The sequence below is a fragment of the Somniosus microcephalus genome, chromosome 3 (genome assembly GCF_052327205.1).
Source record: "Somniosus microcephalus isolate GS21.2 chromosome 3, FLI_Smic_1.0, whole genome shotgun sequence".
Taxonomy (NCBI): Eukaryota; Metazoa; Chordata; class Chondrichthyes; order Squaliformes; family Somniosidae; genus Somniosus; species Somniosus microcephalus.
The window spans coordinates 365019664-365043657 of NC_140989.1; the positions used below are offsets into that span (position 1 = coordinate 365019664).

At 46.0% G+C, this 23994-nt stretch overlaps 1 protein-coding gene across 8 annotated transcripts in view; it reads right to left on the reverse strand.

Annotated features, from left to right (window-relative positions):
• Positions 1-23994, reverse strand: part of ssx2ipa (synovial sarcoma, X breakpoint 2 interacting protein a) — a 76489-nt gene that overhangs the window by 47088 nt on the left and 5407 nt on the right. The window contains exon 1 of one of the 8 annotated variants that reach the window (XM_085983522.1): positions 6220-6324. The exons of 6 other annotated variants lie outside the window; for them this stretch is intronic. The gene's annotated coding sequence lies outside the window, so the exon portion shown is untranslated. Of the gene's footprint in view, positions 1-6219; positions 6325-23994 lie in introns of those variants that run through there. One more of the 8 variants, XM_085983525.1, reaches the window with a different exon arrangement.

Sequence of the window (23994 nt, forward strand, 5' to 3'; positions counted from 1 at the left end):
CAGGCCTATGTGTAGTCAGCAGTTTAGTGAGAAGGGGGTCAAGGTAGCAGGAGGTGGGTCTCATGGACGAGATGAGCTCGAAGAGAGAGAAATGGTTTTGAAGCTGGTGGACAAGGGGAAAGCAATACAGGCAGCTGAATGGATGGTCTCAATCTTCGTGACAATTAGTGTTGTCACCAGGTTATTTAGCATATTGGTATCAATATCTTATAGAAAATCATCTTACACCAAAACATTTTGAATTTTCTCTCAAATTGCCCCTGCCACTGCCAATAGGCCTGTAACCACCAGTACTTTACCTGTTTTACAGCTCAAAATGCGCTTTCTGTACATAATCCTAAATACAGTTGAATGTTTTTTTTTTCCAGGGTTCAAGTCAACATACTATTCAAAAAATTACTCACTACAGGAAACTCTCGATTTACCGGCACCTAAATAACCAGAAACCTCTTAACCGGCAAAATTCAGGAGTAGGTTCAGGTAAGTTTTACTTCATATTAGTGGCCGTTCCTGGATCTGTGGCCATGTAACTGGGGTTCGTGCACTTGTTGCTAAGCAACAGGGACGCTTGGTCTGTGGCCGGAGTTCCTGCACCTGTTGCTGAGCAACAGGGAAGCCTGGATCTGTTGCTGTGTACGGAGCTCTCGTACCTTTTACTATACCTCTCTGTAATCCGGACTTTTTGATAAACCGGCACCACGCCGGTCCCGGATAATAAAGAGTTTCCTGTACTGCACATTAATGAAGTTTTAGGAATAGGCTTATTGTAGTTAACCAGAAAAATGTGTAAATGTTTTACACTAGAAAGGCATCATCAACGTTTGCAGGGCATGTACAAGCATGTAACGCGACAAGGTAAAGCACAGTTGTTCACCTGCATTGAAGTCAAAGCAACAACTCTTGTGTGGCTGCTCTGCTAGAGAACTCAGCAAAAGTGAGTTCTTGTCAGGGGCATTACTCTACTAGCATGCCCCAAGTTTTCACCGGCCGGCCCACACTAGCTGATACCAAAGTATACACATCACTATTTTCAGATGTGTATTCTAATCCCACAGAATAATTGATTTTCTGGTGTCCATGGCTAATGATTACAATAGCACAGGACCTCCTTGATGTCCACATTGTGAAATGTGCCTGCTTAAGCATACGAGACACCAAAAAGACAGACAAGTAGTTATGGAAGGTGAAATTCTAAAACAATCTGGGGTAATTTGGATATGAACCAATGACTGCCCTTCACCTGATATGAATGAAGGAGACATTGGCCCAGAAATTCGGGTCTCCACGGGTGAGTATGCACGGGGTACTCACCCGTAGGCCCAATGGAAGTGCCGGTTTCCTGCATGCACTGCGCATGCGCGGGAAACCGGCACTTCCGTTCCCCTGAAAGAAGGGGTTCAGAGTTGGAACGCGTGCGCCGGAGAGGCTGCGCATGCGCATCTAACTTGCGTTTTTTTAAACAGGTTTTCCCGGGAGGGTAAGTCTCCAGGAGTTACACATTTAAAAAGCAGGTGTAAGGCCTGCTTTTTACAAGGTAAGTGGTGAATTAAACAGGTTTATTATTTTTAAATACTTTAAAGCAAGGTAAGTTTATTTTTAGCCCTGTTAGAAAATACAATTATTTTTTTCAAAAATTTAAATTGTTTAAAATAGTTATTTCATGTAATTTATAGTTTATTTAAAAAAAATATATTTGAAGATTGAGTGATGTTTTGGGGCCCATAGTATTTATAAGTTTTGACAGCACTTCCTGTCAAACTTATGAATGGGTATTCCCTGCTCCGATTGGCTCCCCATGGCCCACGTGATCCCAGGGGACGCTTCGAACTAACTGCGCCCCTGGGATACACAAGCACTGCGCGCCGGCAGCTGGAGCAGGCCCAGGATCAGAATCCCACGCGGGCCCACAGCTCAACGGCCGGCGCGCTAGGTAAGTGCAGGTCGGGGGTTTACACCCGCGGGAAGCCCCCGACCTGAATTTCTGGGCCATCATTTAAGAGTGCTTAAATATCTTGGCTCTGGGTCTGGGCAGAGAGTTCACAAGTGCAGTTTTAAATACTAAGCAGCTATAAGCTTGAAAGGAAGAACAATTATCTTAGGGAGCACTGGATTTAGATCCTCTAAAGAGTCTCAAAGCCCCTTTGGGATTATTTTGGAAGAAATTAAAGAGAGCCTGTACAACAATTACAAAGCAAAGGGTCAAATAATCTGATTCAGCATCCAGCAGTAACTGTTATTATTCACGATCTAGGTAATTAAAAGTAGTAAGAGGAAATTACAATTTTTTTGGCTCAAGGTTTTAAATCCAGATTTCACAATGCCCAATAAACAGAAAGTCAATTCCAGAGTTACTGGAGGCCAGAATCTTCCTAAATATTCAGGAAGGAAGAAACCCATCTTGTTTAATTAAAAGAGAGGACATAACTCAACGACAAGTTCACGCTAATCGATTAGTTTTCATTATTTGGAAACCAGAATGATGCAACTTGGATCACCTTGGTCTGGTCTTTCATGACTCAGCATAGTTTAAAGGTTTTTTGGGCGAGGGGCCTGTGGCAAGGAAAAGAAATAAAAGCTTTAGTCAAGAAAGTGATAGGATGGCCACTGTCAAATGCAAAGTCCCCGACTCCGAGAGGCAATACATAGGAACCAGAGTAGGCCTTTCAGCCCCTCGAGCCTGTTCTGCCATTTAAGCACCGTGGGACGTTTTACTACATTAAAGGCACTATATAAATGCAAGTTGTTGTACATAATGGCCGAACTGCATCTCAACTCTACCTATCCGCCTTGGTTCCATAATCCCTCAATATCCTTAGCTAACAAAAATCTATCAACTGTGACAGTTGTTTGCCTCAGATAAGACCACACAAAGCACAGATTCTACCAGGGGTGATCCCATTTCTGAAATATTCAGACCAATGCTGTGCAGCATGAAGCAGTAACATGTGTCTGCTGAAGTGCTCAATCAGCAGATACTTCACTGGTGCTAACTAATCAGGGTTACCAAATGCTTTCTGCATAGTTTCCCATCTCCTAGGAATACTGGAGAAAATTGTTGTGTGCAAACAAAATATTCAGGACCCACCCTAACAAACCATTTCAAGCAGGTAGCATTGGTGGGGAGCCTTAAAAGGAGTGAGCTTTAGAGAAGTGCATCCGCTATAAAATGCCTTTAGGAGAGCGAGAAAGAGCGATCAACAAAGTCAAATGAATTATCTGGCATTGGGAGCTACAAAGATGGCAAACAGCATCAGCTGTAAGGTTTTGGATTATCGCTGTAGTTCTGCCACCTGCACTGAAAATTACACGGCCTCAAACCTGCTTCAGGTCAACAAGATATTTTGGGATGATTACAATTGTAACCTCCCATGACAGTGGGCAGATCAGTCAAGTAAGACCGAGGTTTAAGATAATGTATAACTCCAGGCAAGCTGGCCATGAAGTGAAAAACACACACAACCTTTGTGGCTGCGAATATGCCACTAATACCTAATGTAAGCATCTTAATGTGAAGGGTACAACATCTGTAGAGCAATAATATCCAAACAGGAGTAATAATCATCTCTAAAAGATGACAGACCAGTAAGTCTGCCCTCACCAGACTTTAATCCAGGGGAAGGATTACCAGCAGGGTTGCAGAGACTATGGATATATTAGTAGCAGCAATAATAGCAAGACCTTTCTAACAGCCAATACTGGAATAGGAGCACTTAAAGGGCACAGAAAAGCTTAAGATAGCTTCCACCAGAAGAGATGTTCAGAGTTCTGCTACAGCCTGCAGGATAATCATCCTCAACACTAGCAAAGGCTAATCATCCTATACAACTAGCAAAGGCTAACTAAGGGCTTAAAAAAAAGGTGACTACAGAGATTTTCCTTCATTTCTTGCAGAGAACCTGCAGGCTTTTGTGCCCATGTATTGTGAAACAGGATTGTGTTTATATTCATCATGCTTATATATCTATCTATATATCTATATATGTCCTTCAGTGATATGAAAGTGTTCTCTCTCTACCTCACTCCACTGTTTATGTTGGCACAGTTTTCAGATTCTCTTTTTCAATCCCCTGGCCTATGCTGGCACAGTTTCCAATTCTCACTCCTCCCCTTTAATTAATGCTTACACTATTCTCCAATTCTCCCTTCAGCTCACACCAGTTTTGGGTAATTTGTGTACATGGAAACTTCAATCCCTTTGCTCAGTTCCTGGTCTCTCACCATTAAGAAAATATTACCATTTGTCTTTCTCAGAAGTGGAGAACATCAAACTTCCGAGTCTCCTTCATCTACCATAGTTTTGCCCACTGAGTCAGTCGATGTCCGTTTGTAACTGTCTCTTCCATCTACACAATTCACTGTGCCTCCTAACTTGGTGTCATCTTCAAACTTGGATATACAACTCTCTATTCCTTCATCCAAGTCATTAATATATATGGTGAAAAGCTGAGGCCCCAGAACACTACTCGTCACATCCCGCCCACCAGAGAATAAGAACATAACATAAGAAATAGGAGCAGGAATAGGCCATTCAGCCTTTTGAGCCTGCTCCGTCATTTGATAAGATCATGGCTGATCTTCTACCTCAACTCCACTTTACCGCCCTATCCCCATATCCCTTGATTCCCCGAGTATCCAAAAATCTAGCAATCTCGGCCTTGAATATACTCAACGACTGAGCATCCACAGCCCTCTGGGGTAGAGAATTCCAAAGATTCACCGCCCTCTGAGTGAAGAAATGTCTCCTCAGCCCAGTCCTAAATGGCCAACCCCTTATTCTGAGACTGTGCCCCCTGGTTCTAGACTCCCCAGCCAGGGGAAACATCCTCCCAGCATCTACCCTGTCAAGCTCCTTAAGAATTTTATATGTTTCAATGAGATCATCTCTCATTCTGCTAAAGTCTAGGGAATATAGGGCCATTCTACTCAATCTCTCCTCCTAGGGCAATGCCCTCATCCCAGGAATCAGTCTAGTGAATCTTCGTTGTACTCCCTCTAAGGCAAGTATACCCTTCCTTAGGTAAGAATGAAGCCTTTATCCCGACTTTGTCTCCTACCTCCCAATAAATTAATCGGTCCATGGCACAAGGCTATCTCCAATTCCGTGCACTTTAATTTCTGCTAATAATCTCTTGTGCAGAACCTTATCAAATGCATTATAGAAGCCCATAAAGACAACATCCATAGACACTCCCCTAGCCACCACGCTAATAACCGCCTCAAAACATTCAATTAGATTAGTCAGACATGACTGTGAACTTAGGTCACTTTTACATCACATCAATTGTGGGGAAGTTACTGGAATCTGAGTGGTCTGCAGTCATCTGGTTTCTCCTTTCACCCTTCTTAAATAATGGAGTGACATTTATAATTTTCCAATCTAAAAAGGCATAATTCCTGAATCTAGAGCTTTGGAAAATTCTGACAACGCATCTGCAATTTCCTCACCTATTTCTCGCAATACCCTTGGGTGGAAACCATCAGGTCCTGGAGATTTGTCTATCTTAAGTTCCACTTTTTTCTCTATGATCGCTATTTAAAAAAACAAACATTAAATCTAAGTTTCTCCTCTACTTATTTTTCGGTTCCCTTGGACCGCTAGTATTTTGTCCTCTTCCTCCACTGTGAAAACATATACAAAGTACTCATTTAACAAGTCTACCATTTTATTAATTGGCCCACTTCCATTATCATCACGTTTTCATTTATTTATAAAAACTTTTGCTTTAAGCTTTTATATCCCTTGCAAGTGTTTTTTTAAGATCTCCTTTTGCACCTGTTACTTTCTTTGTATCCCTTTGTTGCTTTTTATAGCTCTTCCAATCTGTTGGACTTCAGCTTTTCCTTGCATTTGTGCAAGCGTTTTCTTTTAACTTGATACTGTCTCTTACCTAATAATTGCTTAACTACACAAGTGGAAACATAGCTGACATTACAAGAGTTTCTTCAAGCAATTAGGGTCAACAAGAATATTCCACACTAGTACTTTTAGCTCGTTGGTAGCAATAAGCCAAAGAATTCCAAATTCAGCAATACTCTGCTATGGTATCCAGTAGCAGAAAGAGATGCCGTTGAATCGGAACAGTTTCTCAGAAATCATAATTATACTGTACTTGCATGGCAAAAATCCAGTCTCAACAGCATTTCAAACCCATACTCTTGAAAATTGTACTCTACGAGACAATATACAATTTTTAAATTAGGAGAAAAAAAACAACATACTGTGAAATCCCTCTCCAAGCGTTGGTTTCACTCTGGGAGCTCCATTGCAAAAACTATACACTGTAGCCAAATTTTCTATTTGAATAATGAAGCTCCAGTATAAATGCTTTAAATCTGCTTATAGCATCTACGTATTTGGTTTAGTAATCCTCTGCGCAGATGGCCAGTTTATCAATGCAAGAACACACGCAACTGCCTGCACCCAACCAGTGTGGACAGTGGGAGTGGCTTCAAAATGCTGGATAAATTCACAGAAAGTTCACACTTCAAAGCGCAAAAACAAAATCGCACTCGTCTTTCTTCCATTTCCAACAGAATGACTAACACAAATATACAGATTGTATTCTAGAATTTCCCAAAGGTTTTTACCTATATTAATCCATTAATGCATTAGCAGTATACGTTAAGTTCGAAGTTGTGTATTGCTTTGCCAGAGTTGAGTTTTGTTGTATGTCGACCATGTTTTATCAGTGGCCTACACCGTTGGACCTACAATTGATTACATTCCAAGAAATCTTGCAGTTTTTTGGGGGCGGGGAAGAGGAAGGCCGCTTCAGTTTTTTTTCTATAACCTTGGTTTGTTAAAAAAACGGCTAAATCTTATTAAAAATTAGAGTGCAAAATACATTTTAGGTGTTCTTTCTTTCTTGGCTGAACCAAAGTTAGATGACTTAAAGCTGCAGTTTAAGACTTGGAAACATGGTAGACATTAAAAATTGAAGTAGATCATGTCTATAAAACCCTTTATTTTAATGGCCCAGAAATTAGTGTCCCAACGCGCGAGTAAGCACCGTGTACTCATGCGTGGGCCCGATGGAAGTGCCGGTTTTCTGCATGCACAGCGCATGCGCGGGAAATCGGCACTTCCGTTCCCCTGAAAGCAGGGGTTAAGAGGTGGAACGCGTGCGACCTTTGAGGCAGCGCGTGCGCATCGAACTTCGGCGTTTTTGTGAATTGCTGCAGTGAGGGTAAGTCCCCAGCATTTACACATCTGAAAAGGATGAGTAAAGCCCCCGAGAAGCTCCGTAACGCTCAGGAGGAAGAACTCTTTCATCAGTGGAGCTTCTGAATGGCACATTTTTGGTTGCAAAAGGGAGAAAAGTTATTTTAAGAAAGTCTGAGGTAAGTTTGCTACTTTAATTTTTTTTTTTTTAAAAACGGGTTTTTGAGTAATGTAGGTACAGGGATCAACTCAGGCTGTCTGCAAGGCCTAATTGAATCTGATGTGTTTATTAAAAGTGAAAATGACTGTTAGAAAATGAATAATGTAACATTTCCAAAATTTTTAAGAAAGTTTATCAGTAATATATTCCTTTAAGTATGTATGTATGTATGTATGTCTGTATATATTCCTTTACGTATGTGTATGAATGTATGTCTGCATATATTCCTTTACGTATGTGTATGTATTTATGTATATATTCCTTTACGTATGTGTATGAATGTATGTATGTAGTTATGACTTTCAGAAAATGCTAGTTATTGGAAAATCATCTCGGGCTATGATATTCATCAGGCGGGTATGACGTGTTACCAAGCCGATAACGCGTTTCTCCTGCCATAGCCCGTGGTGATTTTCTAGCCAGTCACTTCATTACAATTACTTTAACAACTCCTTCCATTTTTTCCTTACAAGGACGTCTGTGTAAGGAGGAGGCCTGTGAGCGAGAAAAATGCCCTCCAGAAATGCTGCCCTGATGCTGTGTGTGATTTTGCTTCAAAGAATTCGAAACACCAGGGAACAACATAGAAGACTGAGGAACCATAACCGTCTCCTGATCAGAAGGAACTACTACCCACCCCAGAGTGTGTACAGGGAGAGGCGATCATTTGAGATGCTGTCGGAGGAGTTGTGTGTGAGGAAGCTGCACTTCAGTAAAGAGGCAATCGGCCGACTATGTGACATGTTGAAGGAGGACCTTCAACCACACTCGAAGGCCCGCACTGCCTGGTCAGTGAACATGAAGGTAACCACAGCATTGAACTTCTTTGCAAGTGGGTCATTTCAAGCAGGCACCGGTGACATAAGCAGCATCTCTAAGAATGCTGCGAGGGTCTGCATTCACCAGGTCACAGATGCCATTATGCGTAGGCTTTCAGAGTTCATGAAGTATGACTTGTCCACTCGACATCAAAAAGGAGATGGCCCTTGCATTTCATCGCATTGCTGGATTCCCCAAAGTGATTGGTGCCGTCGATGGAACCCATATTGCATTGAAAGCACCACTGGATGCACCTGTGACATACATCAACAGGAAGGGCGATCATTCATTGAATGTTATGATAGTATGTGATGCGCACCTCAGGATCCTAAACGTGAATGCAGCGCACCGGGGAAGTAATCATGACTCCTTCGTCCTCCGTAACTCTAACTTATATGCTGCCCTCAGCAAATTGCCTCAAGGATCCACATTGATATTGGGAGACAAGGGCTACCCGCTAAGACCATGGCTGATGACTCCCTACCGCAAGACCAATAATGAGGCTCAGGAGAGATACAACCAGGCACACGTGTCCACACGTCAAGTGGTGGAGAGGACAATCGGAGTTCTGAAATCACGCTTCCGGTGTCTGGATAGGTCAGGGGGGACCTTGCAGTATTCTCACCAGAAAGTGGCAAGGATTGTGATGGCCTGCTGTGCTTTGCATAACTTTGCCCTGCAGGAAGGACTGACCCTTAACACTGCAGAAGAGCTCCCTACTGAAATGGAGGACTTAAGCGATGCCAATGTGCCTGTGGCCAGGCCTCATGGGGAGGAGCCAAGTGCTTCCGAAAGTAAGGCTGCTCGGGAACTGCTAGTAGCCAACACCTTCACGAGGTAGTGTCGCCTTGTACCTCCCCCCGCAAGGCAAAGAAAGGAGCAGACACAATTTAAAGTGAAGCAGTGAACTTTTATTGCATCATCAAACAGTTTTCAGGGTCAGTTTTGATGTAGATAGTTTATAACTTTTAAATGTTAACGAGCTATTTTCTACTTTTCAAACATTTGTAAACATGAATAGTTCAGAAAAAAATTTGTAAACAGTTTAACGTGACTTTTTCTGGTTTCTTAGTGCAATAAAGACATTCAAGGTGGAAACTAGCTATTTTCTAATTTTCAAACAGTTGTAAAAATACTTTTGCTCCAATAAAAGTTGAATTTTTTTTCAAAGTGACTACATGCTGTACTGTTTAAACAAAAAGGTTACATATCCTTTCAGTCACAAATATACATTTCAATGAAAAAAGCAAAAAGACAACATTTAACATGTCAATAAAATGAAAAATTTAACAATTGAACAATTTGCCCCCTCGCATCGGTGACTGAGGGTCCAAGGAGGTGCATTGTGCAAAAGGTTGTCGTCGTACGTGTCTTCACACTGTTCCCTTTGGGGAACTGTATGAAGTGGTGGAAGGATTTCTGGCCGCGTTAACGCTCCTTCCGTGACCGTAACCATCTTCATACCAGCCATTAGGGTGGTTAGTCCTATGGCGGGAGGGTTTTACGGGCCCCCACAACCTATACAAGGCGGGGGACACCCACACCCACGGACGCAAGTATCCCGCTGGGTGTCAACCCAGAATTTAGAGTCGGAGCTCTGTGGTAAACCAGTTATACCTGTCTGTATGTGTATGTGTATTCCACTAGGTACAGGTCTGGACATGCCTCGGCTGACTCCTCCCACTATTCCAGGTATATAAGTGACTACCTCCCAGTCCCTCAGTATTCTGGACGGGTCGACCACTCGAGACTAGACCTTCATTCTTTAGTTAATAAAAGCCTGGTTGTTACTCGCTCAACCTCAGTCTTTTGAGTAATTGATGGCGCATCAATTTTATTAACTAAATTTTTTATAACGGAGAAGATCCTCACACCAGCATGCCTGGACCTGGACAGTCGGGAAGCGGACGCTTCCACCAAGTTTGTTCACGTGCTTCGAGGCATCCCTGACTGCCTCCACTGCGGTCGTAACGGATGCGAACAAACTGCCTGTCCTGATCTCCAAGGTGAACCACCGAGTGTACTCAGTCATCCGGGACGCGACCTCGTACACAGCCGCCCTCCAGCTCCTCAAGACCCAGTACACGCGCCCTGTGAACGAAGTTTATGCCAGGCACCTCCTGGGGAGTCGCAAGCAACAACCTGGGGAATCGACTGAGGAATACCTCCAAGCACTGTCCGTGCTTGGCCGGGCCTGTGGGTGTAAGGCGGTAACGCCCACTAAGTACACGGAGGAACTGATCCGGGATGCCTTCGTAGCGGGCCACAGGTCCAACTACACCCGACAGCGACTGCTGGAGCAGAGTGACCTCACCCTCGACAAAGCCTCCGAAATCGCACTAACGCTGGACGCAGCCTACCGGGGCATGGATGCCTACTCCTCTGCACCGTGGACGCCGCGGGGAACGACAACCTGGAACACGGTAGGACAGCCCCATAGCACCGTGCCACCCCAGCCACAGCCCAACCACCGCAGCAGTGTCCCAAAGCCAGACAGCAGTATCCCAAGGCCAGAAATGCTATTTCTGTGGCCAGGCCAAACACCCCAGAGCGCGCTGCCCGGCGAAGAATGCGACCTGCTCGGGCTGCGGCAAAAAGGGACACTACGCTAGCGTCTGCAAGGCCAAAGCCACCCCGAACGCCAGCAGCGCCGCGTGTGGGCCGTGCGAGCCGCCATCTTGGGCCCCCAACAGCGCTGCGTGTGGGCCGTGTGGGCCGCCATCTTGGGCCTCCCCAGCCATGTGCGAACCACCGCAGCAGCAGCCATCTTGGACGACTCCAGCCACATGGGAATCATGGACGACGCCATCTTGGACACCAGCCGGGACGCAGCAGGGCCCCCACCCATCTGATACCCGCAGCGACACACCGACCCCTACGCTGGCCTCGCTGGACCAAACGAGACCGCACCAACTAGCTCGGTCCAAAATGGACGTTAAGGTAAACGGCCATGCAATAAACTGCCTTTTTGACTCCGGGAGCACAGAGAGCTTCATCCACCCCGACACGGTGCGGCGCTGCTCTCTCCCAGTCCTGCCTGCGCACCAGCGGATTTCTATGGCCGCCGAGTCCCAGTCAACGGACATTGGCGGCTACTGCGTGGTGACACTAGTAGTAGACGGGACTGTGTTCAATAATTTTAAACTCCTGGTCCTGCCCCAACTTTGCGCTGCCGTTCTACTGGGGTTGGATTTCCAATGCCACCTCAAAAGCATTACGATGGCGTACGGTGGCCCCCTCCCCCCACTCTCAGTCCGCAGCCAGCAGCCTCCAAATTGCCCGCCGCGCACCAGATGTAACCTCTCCACACTCAGAGTCCCACCCCCCCCCACTGTTTGCTAACCTCACCCCCGACTGTAAGCCCATCGCCACAAAGAGCAGGCGATACAGTGCCGGGGACAGGGTTTTCATCAAAACCGAAGTGGAGCGGCTCCTGAAGGAGGGGATTATTGAGGGCAGCTCCAGCCCCTGGCGAGCCCAGGTTGTGGTCGTTAAGACCGGCGAGAAACAACGCCTGGTCATGGACTACAGCCAAACAATAAACCACTACACCCTGCTGGACGCCTACCCACTCCCCCGCATAGCTGACATGGTCAACCAGATCGCACAGTACCGCGTCTTTTCGACCATCGACCTGAAATCAGCGTACCACCAGCTCCCCATCCGCCCCGAAGACCGCCAGTATACTGCTTTTGAGGCAAACGGCCACCTCTATCACTTCCTTAGGGTTCCCTTTGGCGTTACCAACGGGGTCTCCGTCTTCCAAAGGGAGATGGACCGGATGGTCGATCAAAACGCGCTGCAGGCCACTTTCCCTTACCTAGACAATGTGACCATCTGCGGCCATGACTTGCAGGACCATGACGCAAACCTCGAGAAATTCCTCCGCACCGCCCAACTCCTGAACCTGACATATAACAAGGAGAAGTGCATATTCCGCACAGACCGCCTCGCCATCCTTGGCTGTGTTGTGGAACACGGGGTCATCGGTCCCGACCCGGACCGGATGCGTCCCCTTATGGAACTCCCACTGCCTAAAAGCTCTGAAGAGGTGCCTAGGGTTTTTTTCCTACTACGCCCAGTGGGTCCCCTACTATGCAGACAAAGCCCGTCCGCTGATCAAATCCACCTCTTTTCCCCTGATGGCAGAGGCCCGCTCGGCCTTCCACCGAATCAAGGAGGACATTGCCAAAGCCACCATGCACGCAGTGGACGAATCCATCCCCTTCCAGGTGGAAAGCGATGCGTCCGACTTCGCTCTGGCCGCCACCCTTAATCAGGCGGGGAGACCTGTGGCATTCTTCTCACGAACCCTCCAGGGCCCGGAGACCAGACACTCCACGGTCGAGAAGGAGGCCCAGGCTATTGTGGAGGCTGTGCATCATTGGAGGCACTACCTGGCCGGAAAACGATTTACCCTGCTCACTGACCAGCGTTCAGTTGCTTTTATGTTCAACAACAAGCAGAGGGGCAAAATCAAAAATGACAAGATCTTGAGGTGGAGAATCGAACTTTCCACCTACAATTACGAGATCTTGTACCGGCCTGGGAAGCTAAATGAACCCCCAGATGCCCTATCGCGTGGCACCTGCGCCAGCGCGCAGATCGATAGGCTGAGGGCCCTCCACAATGACCTCTGCCACCCGGGGGTCACCAGGTTCTTCCACTTCATCAAGGCCCGCAACCTGCCTTACTCCATTGAGGAGGTCAGGACCATGACCAAGAACTGCCAAGTCTGCGCTGAGTGCAAACTGCACTTTTATAGACCAGACAGAGCCCACCTGATAAAAGCCACTTGCCCTTTCAAACGCCTGAGCGTCGATTTTAAAGGGCCTCTCCCCTCCTCCGACCGCAATGTGTACTTCCTCAACATCATTGACGAGTACTCCCGTTTCCCGTTCGCTATCCCCTGCCCGGACATAACCAGTGCCACAGTCATTAAATGTCTGAACAGCCTCTTCACCCTGTTCGGTTTCCCCAGCTATATCCATAGCGATCGGGGCTCATCGTTTATGAGCGACGAACTCCGCCAGTACCTGCTCGCTAGGGGTATAGCCACAAGCAGGACCACCAGTTACAACCCCCGGGGGAACGGACAGGTGGAAAGAGAGAATGCAACAGTTTGGAAGGCCGCCCTACTAGCCTTAAAGTCTAGGGGCCTTCCGACCTCCCGCTGGCAGGAGGTGCTCCCCGATGCACTCCACTCGATTCGGTCACTGCTCTGCTCTGCACTGCCACCAATGCCACCCCTCACGAGAAAATGTTTGTCTTCCCAAGGAAGTCCACATCGGGGACAGCGTTACCGCCATGGCTGACGTCCCCAGGGCCGGTACTACTGAGAAGACACGTGAGGACCAATAAAACGGACCCCCTGGTCGAGAGGGTCGACCTCCTCCACGCCAACCCCCAGTACGCTTACATTGCGTACCCGGACGGGCGGGAGGACACAGTCTCCATACGAGACCTCGCACCCTCGGGGACCGCTGTAACCCACTACCCATTACCACCCCCCCCATGACACCCTCGGTGACCGCTGTAACCCACTACCCATTACCACCCACCCCCACGACCCGATATCCAACCCCAGCAGCCGGCTCGCCTTGGACCATCACCCACGAGGACTACACTCCAGTGCCCCAGCCTACACGGGACGCGACGCCGGAAGCTCCACCACCCCTGCCGTCGCCACGTCGATCACAGCGGCAGACAAGACCTCCGGAGAGACTCCAATACACGAACTTTTAAATACACTTCACCCCGCCGGACTCATTTTTAAACAAGGGGTGAATGTGGTAAACCACTGTTATACCTGTCTGTATGTGTATGTGTATTCCACTAGGTACAGGTCTGGACATGCCTCGGCTGACTCCTCCCACTATTCCAGGTATATAAGTGACTACCTCCCAGTCCCTTAGTATTCTGGACGGGTCGACCACTCGAGACTAGACCTTCATTCTTTAGTTAATAAAAGCCTGGTTGTTACTCGCTCAACCTCAGTCTTTTGAGTAATTGATGGCGCATCAAGCTCCGACTCCACTTGCCAGGACTGTGTGGAGCGGGGATCGAAACCCTACTCCTTCTGGCCCAGCAGCGGGGATGCTTACCGCTACGCCAAAGGCCCACTCCGCGCAAAAGGTGACACCCTAACGTTTCCTGCACCTTTTCCCTCCCAGTAACTGGAGCCCTATGCTGCCACTTGAAAGACCAAGCTATCATCTGTCCTTTTCGCGGCGCCCTGGACTTCTCATTCCCAATGATGCGCAGGCGCTGCGCCTGCACCTCGTTGAGGAGATTGCTGAGGTCATAGTCAGTGAAATTTTGAGTTCTTTTAATGCCGTGAATTGTGCTCATCCCAGCCATTTCACGTTGCTAATTAAATAAATTGAATGAAAAAAATGCTTTCAGGGCTTTTAAAACTCTTTAAATTGCTTAAATTCTGTTTAAAACTACTTCAGATTCTTCAAAATCATGTAAAAGTATTTAAAAGTTTATAAAAGTTACCAAAAGATTCATAAAAATACAAAGAACCTACTAAAACTGCTGCTCTGCATGTAACAAGGCTTTGCAGTTTGTGAGAAAGATTGGGGGCGTGTCCTATGGTAATGCGACCTCACGGGGCGTGTCTCACTTACACTCCGCGCTGGACGCTTCGCGCTGGCTGCACTCCTGGGCGGCGTGACGTCAGACGCTGCCCGGGAGTGATCCTCCGAAAAACGGAAATCCACGCAGGCCCAGGCCTCAAATGTCGGCGCGATAGGCAAGTGTAGGTCGGGGGAAGCCCCCGACATGAATTTCTGGGCCAATATAAAGTCTTCTTTTCCTCACACCCCACTCCACATCATTGTCTGCTTATCCCTCAAACTATCTCCTGATTCCGCAATCTTGGAGTGAAGCTAACTAACATAGATGTACATCTGTGGTATTACAGTATTTTATTTTGATATACTGGTATAGTTCAATTTTCCATAAGTTTAAATTTTATTCTAGGTCAACAAAGTCACAACTGATTGTGAGGGACCATTTTGTTTTGTATTACAGAAGCTGAAGTTTTAAGCTACTTTATTTTATACATGAAAATGAGCTGAAATGGATGAAGGTACAGTGCTATAGACAAGAGCTCACAGTCATATTTTTTTTAAACTAAAAACTTTATATTAAGTACCAACACAGGTGTATTAGAATCATGGGCCTAGAAATTGAGTGGGCTTAGCGCCCAATTAGTGGCGCTAGAGGGCCTTGCGCCGGACTTATAGCCGTTTTGCAAATTGACTTGGGCCTTACCATCGGCGTTAGCCGGTAGCGCGGCGCCGGCACCGATGACGTCATCGGTGTGCACAGCGTCCCGGTTGCCGTGGTAACCCGGCCCCAAGCCCAAATTCAGTTGCGCCCGCCTCGCCCGTGGCAGGCGCAACTAACGAATGTGAAAAGTGTTCTTACACGCCTTTGCGCCGGCGCATAAAGGTGGAGCGGCGGCCGGCCGCGTTCCCGGCGGCCGCCTGCCCGCACCTCCCTTCCCGGACTCCTGCATCACCCCCCCCCGCGGCCCTGATGTGTGTGTGCTGCGAGCCCGGCACTTCCCCGAGGTGCCGGGCTCAGATGTTGGGGGAATCCGCCGGACAGTTGTCGGCTGCAGGCAGCTCCTCCTTAACAGAAGGAGGAGGCCTGCAGTTCCCCAGCCTGCCGCACCGCATCGGGTGCCGCAGCGGGGGATTAGCGCCGGGAAACCCAATTCAACGCCCGTTTTCAGGCGCTAAAACCCTCCTTTAGCGCCCGCCGCCGTCTGGGGCCGGCGCAACCGAATTTTCGTCGGGCGCTGCCGCATTAACGCTGGCGCAAAATTTCTGGCGCTACAGCCCTGGCGAGCCCACAACCCAATTTCTAGGCCATAGAATCTTACAGCACAGAAGGAGTCTGTTTGGCCCATCATGCCTCTGCCAGCTCTTTGAAAGAGCTGTCCAATTAGTCCCACACCCCTGCTCTTTCCCCAGAGCCCGGCTATATATGCACAAAGCCCTTTTGAACATCAAGAGCCATTTTTAAAGGGATATTTTAATGACGAGTCTTTTGATATACTTGGCTAAAATAGAAAGTGCTAAATAACTTAATTGAAGCAAACTAAAAAAAAAAGAGTTGCCATAGTGTTAACCTGCGTCATCAAAATTAGATGGAGATATCTCCTCTTTTGTGAAATAACTTACAGGAAATTAGAACTTCAAAATGACAACTATTTATTCCTTTAATCTAAAGACAACAGTTTATAAAAAGCATTGCTTATTACCGGAAGACAGCAAAGAAAATAATTATACACAAACAGCAAGATAGAAATTAAACCAAATATCTGCTATTCTTGCAAGTCTCTTCTGCAAACACACAAGGGGTTGTTCATCATATACAGATTAGATCTGCCTGAATATTAAAGGATCCAGTGAACTTTTAAAAATCTGTTGTTGACAACTGAAAATTATATTTAAAAAAACACTTGGCCTTTTTTGTAGTTTATATTAATAGCTGCGTACTTGTAAAGAATATCCAGGAATGCAAACCGTCAAAGTCATTCTGTGCTCTCGCCACCCACCAGGATGAAACTTGGAAGCATCTGCCGTCACTACAATAACCTTCAACTTGGATAGAAGCGTTGTCGTCAGGGATAAGCACGGATAACCTTCTTCTGAGCATGCAAACTCCACAGCATTCCCACATTCATAGAGCTATGAAGTATTGTTTACAACTTCAACTTTCATTGTTCCGAAAAATGCATACATGAGTCACACCAAGACTCATAAAATTGTATTAGCCAGTGTCAAGAATTCAGTGTATCCCGAACGAGATCTGCATTTATATAGGTCACGGTCATTCAACTCAATGGCCAAATACGCTCCATTGAACTTCCAAATGTTTAGAGCTCGATGCCAAAAATGCATCAAAACCAGTGAGTGGGATGCATTCACAACAGGGTACGGTAGTATAGTGGCCATTTTACTGGACTAGTAATCCAGAGGCTTGGACTGATAATCCAGAGAACACGAGTTTAAAACTCACAATGGGAGTTTGAGAATTTCAATTCATTTTTTTTTAAATCTGGAAGACAAATTCCACATCCAATTTAAACAAAAATACTACTTAATTATTTGATTATACTGTAACATTGTGTACAGGTTAAGTCTGCAAATTCCCTAATCTCCTTTATAACAACTTTGGCCACATTTTATCAAACCAGGTTGTGTGTGGTGCCATGGGAATTCTGGATATCCTCTTGCGCAGTTTTCCTTCTCAAAATCATTTGTTGGTGTCAGTGCGAAGATATAGCTGGGACAATCCAACTGGAGTAACAGTCGATGTAAAGACACTGCTTTGTAACAGCTCTATTCTTGTAGCAGTTAGCCACCATCGAACTATATCGACATCTTCACATCAGTATTCTATATGTGGCAAGAATGGATATTCACCAATACTTGTTTGCCACAGATTCCAACATAGAATCATAGAAATTGACAGCACGGAAGGAGGACATTTCAGCCCATCGTGCCCAAAGTAACATTACTTGGCTTCAGTGGTTGCTTAGATACTAAATTCTATAATTCAGCACAGCTACGCTACCAAGCCTAGCTGCGATCTTCACACAAAATTTGACCTACATGTCCTTATTGGCAATACACACCCAAAATTTTAACTAAAAAAACAATTCTGCACCTATTGTACTTGGATAATATCCAGAAGCCATTTCAGCATAAACTAGCGGCTGCTCTACTTTCAGAGTGCACTTCAGCAGAAAAGACTACGAGAGAGATGCACAGTACCAAATCTCGTGAAACTCTCAAATTCTGAGGCAAGTTGCCAATTTTACTGTGCAAAGAAAGAGAAAGGAGAAAGAGGGAAAGAAAAAGGAAAAAGAAAAGGAAAAGAAAAGGACTTGCATTTATATAGCACCTTTCATAGAAGATAGGAGCAGGAGTAGGCCATTCGGCCCCTCGAGCCTGCTCCGCCATTCAATGAGATCATGGCTGATCATCCAAACTCAGTACCCTGTCCCTGCCTTCTGCCCATATCTCGATCCCTTTAGCCTTAAGAAATATATCTAACTCCTTCTTGAATATATTTAATGAATTGGCCTCCACTGCCCTCTGTGGTAGAGAATTCCACAGGTTCACCACTCTCTGGGTGAAGAAATTCCTCCTCATGTCTGTCCTAAATGGCTTACCCCTTATCCTTAGACTGTGACCCCTGGTTCTGGACTCCCTGACCATCGGGAACATCCTTCCCGCATCTAGTCTGTCTAGTCCTGTCAGAATTTTATACGTTTCAATGAGATCCCCTCATTCTTCTAAACTCCAGCGAGTATAAGCCCAATCGACCCAATCTCTCCTCATAAGTCATTCCTGCCATCCCAGGTATCAGCCTGGTGAATCTTCGCTGCACTCCTTCCATGGCAAGAACATCCTTCCTCAGATAAGGCGACCAAAACTGCACACAATACTCAAGGTGTGGTCTCACCAAGGCCCTGTACAACTGCAGCAAGACATCCTTGCTCCTGTACTCAAACCCTCTCGCTACGAAGGCCAACATACCATTTGCCGCCTTAACCGCCTGCTGCACCTGCATGCTTACCTTCAGCGACTGGTGCACAAGGACACCCAGGTCTCGTTGCACGTCCCCTTCTCCCAATCTATTGCCATTCAGATAATAATCTGCCTTCCTGTTTTTGCCACCAAAGTGGATAACCTCACATTTATCCATGTTATATTGCATCTGCCATGTTTCTGCCCAATCACCCAACCTGTCCAAATCACCCTGGAGTTTCTCGGCATCCTCCTCACAGCACACACGCCCACCCAGCTTTGTGTCATCTGCAAATCTGGAGATATTACATCTAGTTCCCTTGTCTAGATCATTAATATATATTGTGAATAGCTGGGGTCCAAGGACCGAACCCTGCGGTACCCCACTAGTCACTGCCTGCCACTCAGAGAAAGACCAGTTTATTCCAACTCTTTGCTTTCTGTCTGCCAACCAGTTTTCTATCCAAGTCAATACCTTGCCCCCAATCCCATGTGCCTTAGCTTTACACGCTAACCTCTTATGCGGGACCTTATCGAAAGCCTTCTGAAAGTCCAAATATACCACATCCACTGGTTCTCCCTTATCTATTTTACCAGTTACATCCTCAAAAAATTCCAGTAGATTAGTCAAGCACGATTTACCTTTTGTAAATCCATGTTGACTTTGTCCGATCCTGTCACTGTTTTCCAAGTGCTCAGCTATTACATCCTTTATAATGGACTCTAGCATTTTCCCCCCACTACCGATGTCAGGCTTACCGGTCTGTAATTCCCCGTTTTCTCCCTACCACCTTTTTTGAATTCATGACCACCGGACGTCTCAAAGCGCTTTACAGCCAATGAAGTACTTTTGGAGTGTAGTCACAGTTGTAATGTGGGAAACGCGGCAGCCAATTTGCACACAGCAAGCTCCCACAACCAGCAATGTGATAATGGCCAGAGAATGTTTTTGTTATGTTGGCTGAGGGATAAAGATTGGCCCAGGACACTGGGGAGAACTCCCCTGCTCTTCTTCAAAATAATGCCATGGGATCTTTTACATCCACCCGAGAGAGCAGACGGAAGGGAAAAATATAATTGATTTTAAATATGGGACTTTGTTGGTGAGAAAGCCATAAAAATTTAAAATAAACTTGAATATTAATCAAAATTGCCAGTCACAACAATATCAAAGCACCCATCAATTGGTCAACATGCAGCCTGCCAAATGCAAGATTTAATATCCAGTGCCAGGTCAGCATTGGGAGAAACCACCACAAGAATACAAATCAGCAGCCTTATTACCAGTTATGCACCTAGCACTAGAGCCCAGGCCACTTTCTGCCATTTCAGCATTGGTGCCGAATCCTACTATATACAAAAAAAAGACAGAAAAGACCTTCGAGCTTGTCCCATTCAGTCATATTGCAACTAAGTATCATGCCCTTATACTCCCCACCCTTACCAGAGAGGCATGAAAATAGATTTTAAAATTCTAGACTAATTTAGGGGGAAAAAAAATTCTGGGAAATTCCTCTCTGACCCCTGGAGCCAATCAAAAACAAGTTCTAGGAGGCAACAGTGACCACGAGGAACAACAGCACAGAAAGAGGCCATTCGGCCCATCGTATCTGTCAGCGCTTTGATAGAGCATTCAGAACTAATCCCACTGCCCCACATTCTTCCCATAGCTTTGTATCTTTCCCTGTTTGAAATATTTATCCAGTTTTCCCTTAAAAGATGCAACGGTCTCTGCCTCCACCATTTCCTGTCCACCCTTCAACATTCCTCTGAAAATAAATTTAGCCTAACCTCTCTCCTCGCTGTGGTAAATTTATTTTAAAATTAATGACCCCATTCGGTGACCTTCCCCTATTCACCATCAAGACCCATGATCATTTTAATAACCTCATTTAAATCACCTCTTAACCTTTTCTTCTCCAGTGTCCAATACAGAAAACTCTTTATCCGGCACCAACAGGACCGGCGTGGTGCCAGTTGATCAAAAAGTCCAGATTACAGAGAGGTATACTTACCAAGGTACGAGAGCCCCGTACACGGCCACAGGTGCAGGAGCCCCGGTTACACGGCACTTGTCCAGGAGTCCCTGTTGCACGGCCACAGGTGCAGGAGCCCCGGTTACACGGCCACAGGTGCAGGAGCCCCGGTTACACGGCACTTGTCCAGGAGTCCCTGTTGCACGGCCACAGGTGCAGGAGCCCGTACACGGCCACAGGTGCAGGAGCCCCGGTTACACGGCACTTGTCCAGGAGTCCCTGTTGCACAGCCACAGGTGCAGGAGCCCCGGTTACACGGCCACTAAGATATAGCAAAACTTACCTGAACCTACTCCTGAATTTTGCCGGCTAAGAGAGATTTCCGGATATTTAGGTTCCGGTTAAAAAAAAAAGTTTCCTGTAGTCCCGGTATCTCAACTCCTTTGTCATAACTAGTTTTGCCTGGAATCTGTCTAACAGCAATCTATCTGCTTCCTCCTCCTTGCACAGAGATTAACATGACACTAAATCCTTAACTGCTCAAGTCACAACTGTCTGTATTCAGCAAAAGCTCCCAAATTTAAAAGATGTTTCTTAAGCAACTCCTATTAACTTGCCCAAGACACAAATGGATTCTCCAAATTACTCCAAAACACCTCAAAGGTGCCCAAAAAAGCTGCAATATATCCTACTCCAGGGCTGTTATAATGCATGTTAAAACAATTATTACCCTGTAAAGAAGTTTATGACCCCTGCTACTCACATGGTACATGACTCATGGGTTAATCTCAGTACAAGGTACTGTAATAATGTCAAATAGCAGATAAGACTGCAGAAAATCCTTGGGCACTATGCCAACTGCAAAATAAAAGCACAGCATGAAATTGCTAAATATTATTATTTGCTTCATAGTATTGTTCCTATATATCCCCATCCCAAGTTACTTGGAATATCTGTGGAGGCGAAGAAGGAAATGTACATACAAGATCAAGGCAAGGAAGATAAACAGAAAAACGTGAAGGATGTTTGATCATATATCGAAGATGGAATAAAAAATAACTTAGAAGAATTTCAGAGAGGCTGAAACTTAAATCTTTCCCCCTTTCTAAAAAATGACAAGTTTGTTCAACTGCATATGGGTTTGGATAGGCTAGACGGGGAAAGGCTGTTCCCACTAGTTGATGGGACAAGGACTAGGGGACACAGATTTAAGGTTTTGGGCAAGAGATACAGGGGGGATGTGAGGAAAAACGTTTTTACGCAGCGAGTGGTGAGGACCCGGAACTCGCTGCCGACGGGAGTGGTGGAAGCGGAGACACTCAATGTTTTCAAGGGGAGACTGGATAGGCACTGGAGGGAAATAAACTTGCAGGGCTACGGGGATAGAGCAGGGGAATGGGACTGAGTGGATTATTCTACAGAGAGCTGGCATGGACTCGATGGGCCGAATGGCCACCTTCTGTCCATTATGACTCTATGACAATGAATATCCAGTGTCAGTTAAAAGACAGTAACCCAATCAAGGGATTTGGATATACAGAAAAACAGAACTTGCTTGTTTACCAGAAATAAAATTACCAAGTGACATCAAGTGCATGATTCACTAGCCTAAAGGGAAAGCAAGCTGTGCCTGCCCAACCAGCTGATTATCCTGTGAGCCACCAAATCCCATTACACCCTGTTGACTACTTAAAACTGACATAATGGCTTTATTCTATAGTCTTACCATGGCTAAAGACTGCTATGTACTACAAGACAGAACCACAATACTTTAAATGAGTCACTATCACTTAGTACTATGAACCAAGGCAGATTGGTTGATGCGTACATTGTGGAGTAGTCCAAATGTTGTTTTATAAACAATCTTTAACAGTATCAAAGAGAACGACTGCAACTGGCACACAAAGACTGAATGAGAGCAAGCAGCCATCACTGGGTGTTCAGGAGCCTGCGTGAAGAGCTCATGAATTTCTTTATGCAGGTGCCTCCACTGTGTCCTCCCCATTCCTTTGTTCCCAGGACCCAGCCATCCCCCAGTCTATCCCTGAACCTCCGATCGGCAGCTTCCGTCTCCCACCCACTCCAAGCTCATCTTATCTGCGCGATCCAGTTCCTGCTCCCTAAATCTCTGTTGCATTCAACTCCTGCCTACCAAACTCCTCTCCCCGGCCACCATACTAGCTGATATAGTCAATGGTTCCCTTTCCTCAAGCACTGGCCCTCCTCTTCAAAACCACCATTATCATCCCTTAACACACAACCCATCCTTGATCCTTTCATCATCACCAATTACTGTGGCATCTCTAACCTCCCTTTTCTCCAAGATCTTTGAATGTCTCATTACCGCTGCCCAACTTCCCTACAACTCCCCACACTAATCTCTCCAGTCCAGGTTCCGCTGCTTGCAGCACCAAAATGGTTCTGGCCAAAGTAACAAACCACATGGTTCTATTCTGACCTATCCAAAAGCAGCAATCTCCGGCAACGGCTTCTATTCCAGCCCCTCAACTGTCACTTTTGGAGCCCCCAAATGATCGATCTTGATCCTCTCCTCTGTCATCGACATGCTGCCCGCAGTGGCATCATTTGCGGGTAAGCAGTCAAGATTCCATATATAGGACACCAAATTCCAGCTCCTTGGTACCTCTCTCAACTGTCCGCTCTGTCAGATTGCTCATCAGACATTTAGTCTTGGATGAGCCACAGCTCCTTCCAGCTCAATACCAGGAAGATAGAAATTAATGTCTTTAGGCCCCACCACAAACTTCGCTACCGTGCCACAGATTCCATCATTCCCCCTCCCTCTGAGGATCAACCAGATGGCAGGCATCCTTGGCATCCTGTTCAACTGAGCGTAGTTTCAGACCCCATACCCTATCCATCACTAAACACATGTTTCCGCCCGTACCTTAACCCCTTCACAGCTGCAATCCTTAGTCACCTTTAAGCATTACTGCAATGCTCTTTGCTGACCTCTTTCCAACCTCCATTAACTCAAACGCGTCCAAACTGTTGTACACATCCCGTCTTGCCGCAAGTCCTGCTCGTGTTCACCCATCTTCGCTAACCTACATCGAATCCGAAGTAGACTGTATTCTAATTTTGCAAGTTTAATTATTCAGTCAAACTATAATACGTATTCACTACACAGTCAAGTACAAGACAGCAATAATAATGTACTGTAATCCCTATGGATTACAAAGCCATGGCATAGCTCATTAATTTTGTATATGAATACATAGAAGTGCTGTAATAACGAAG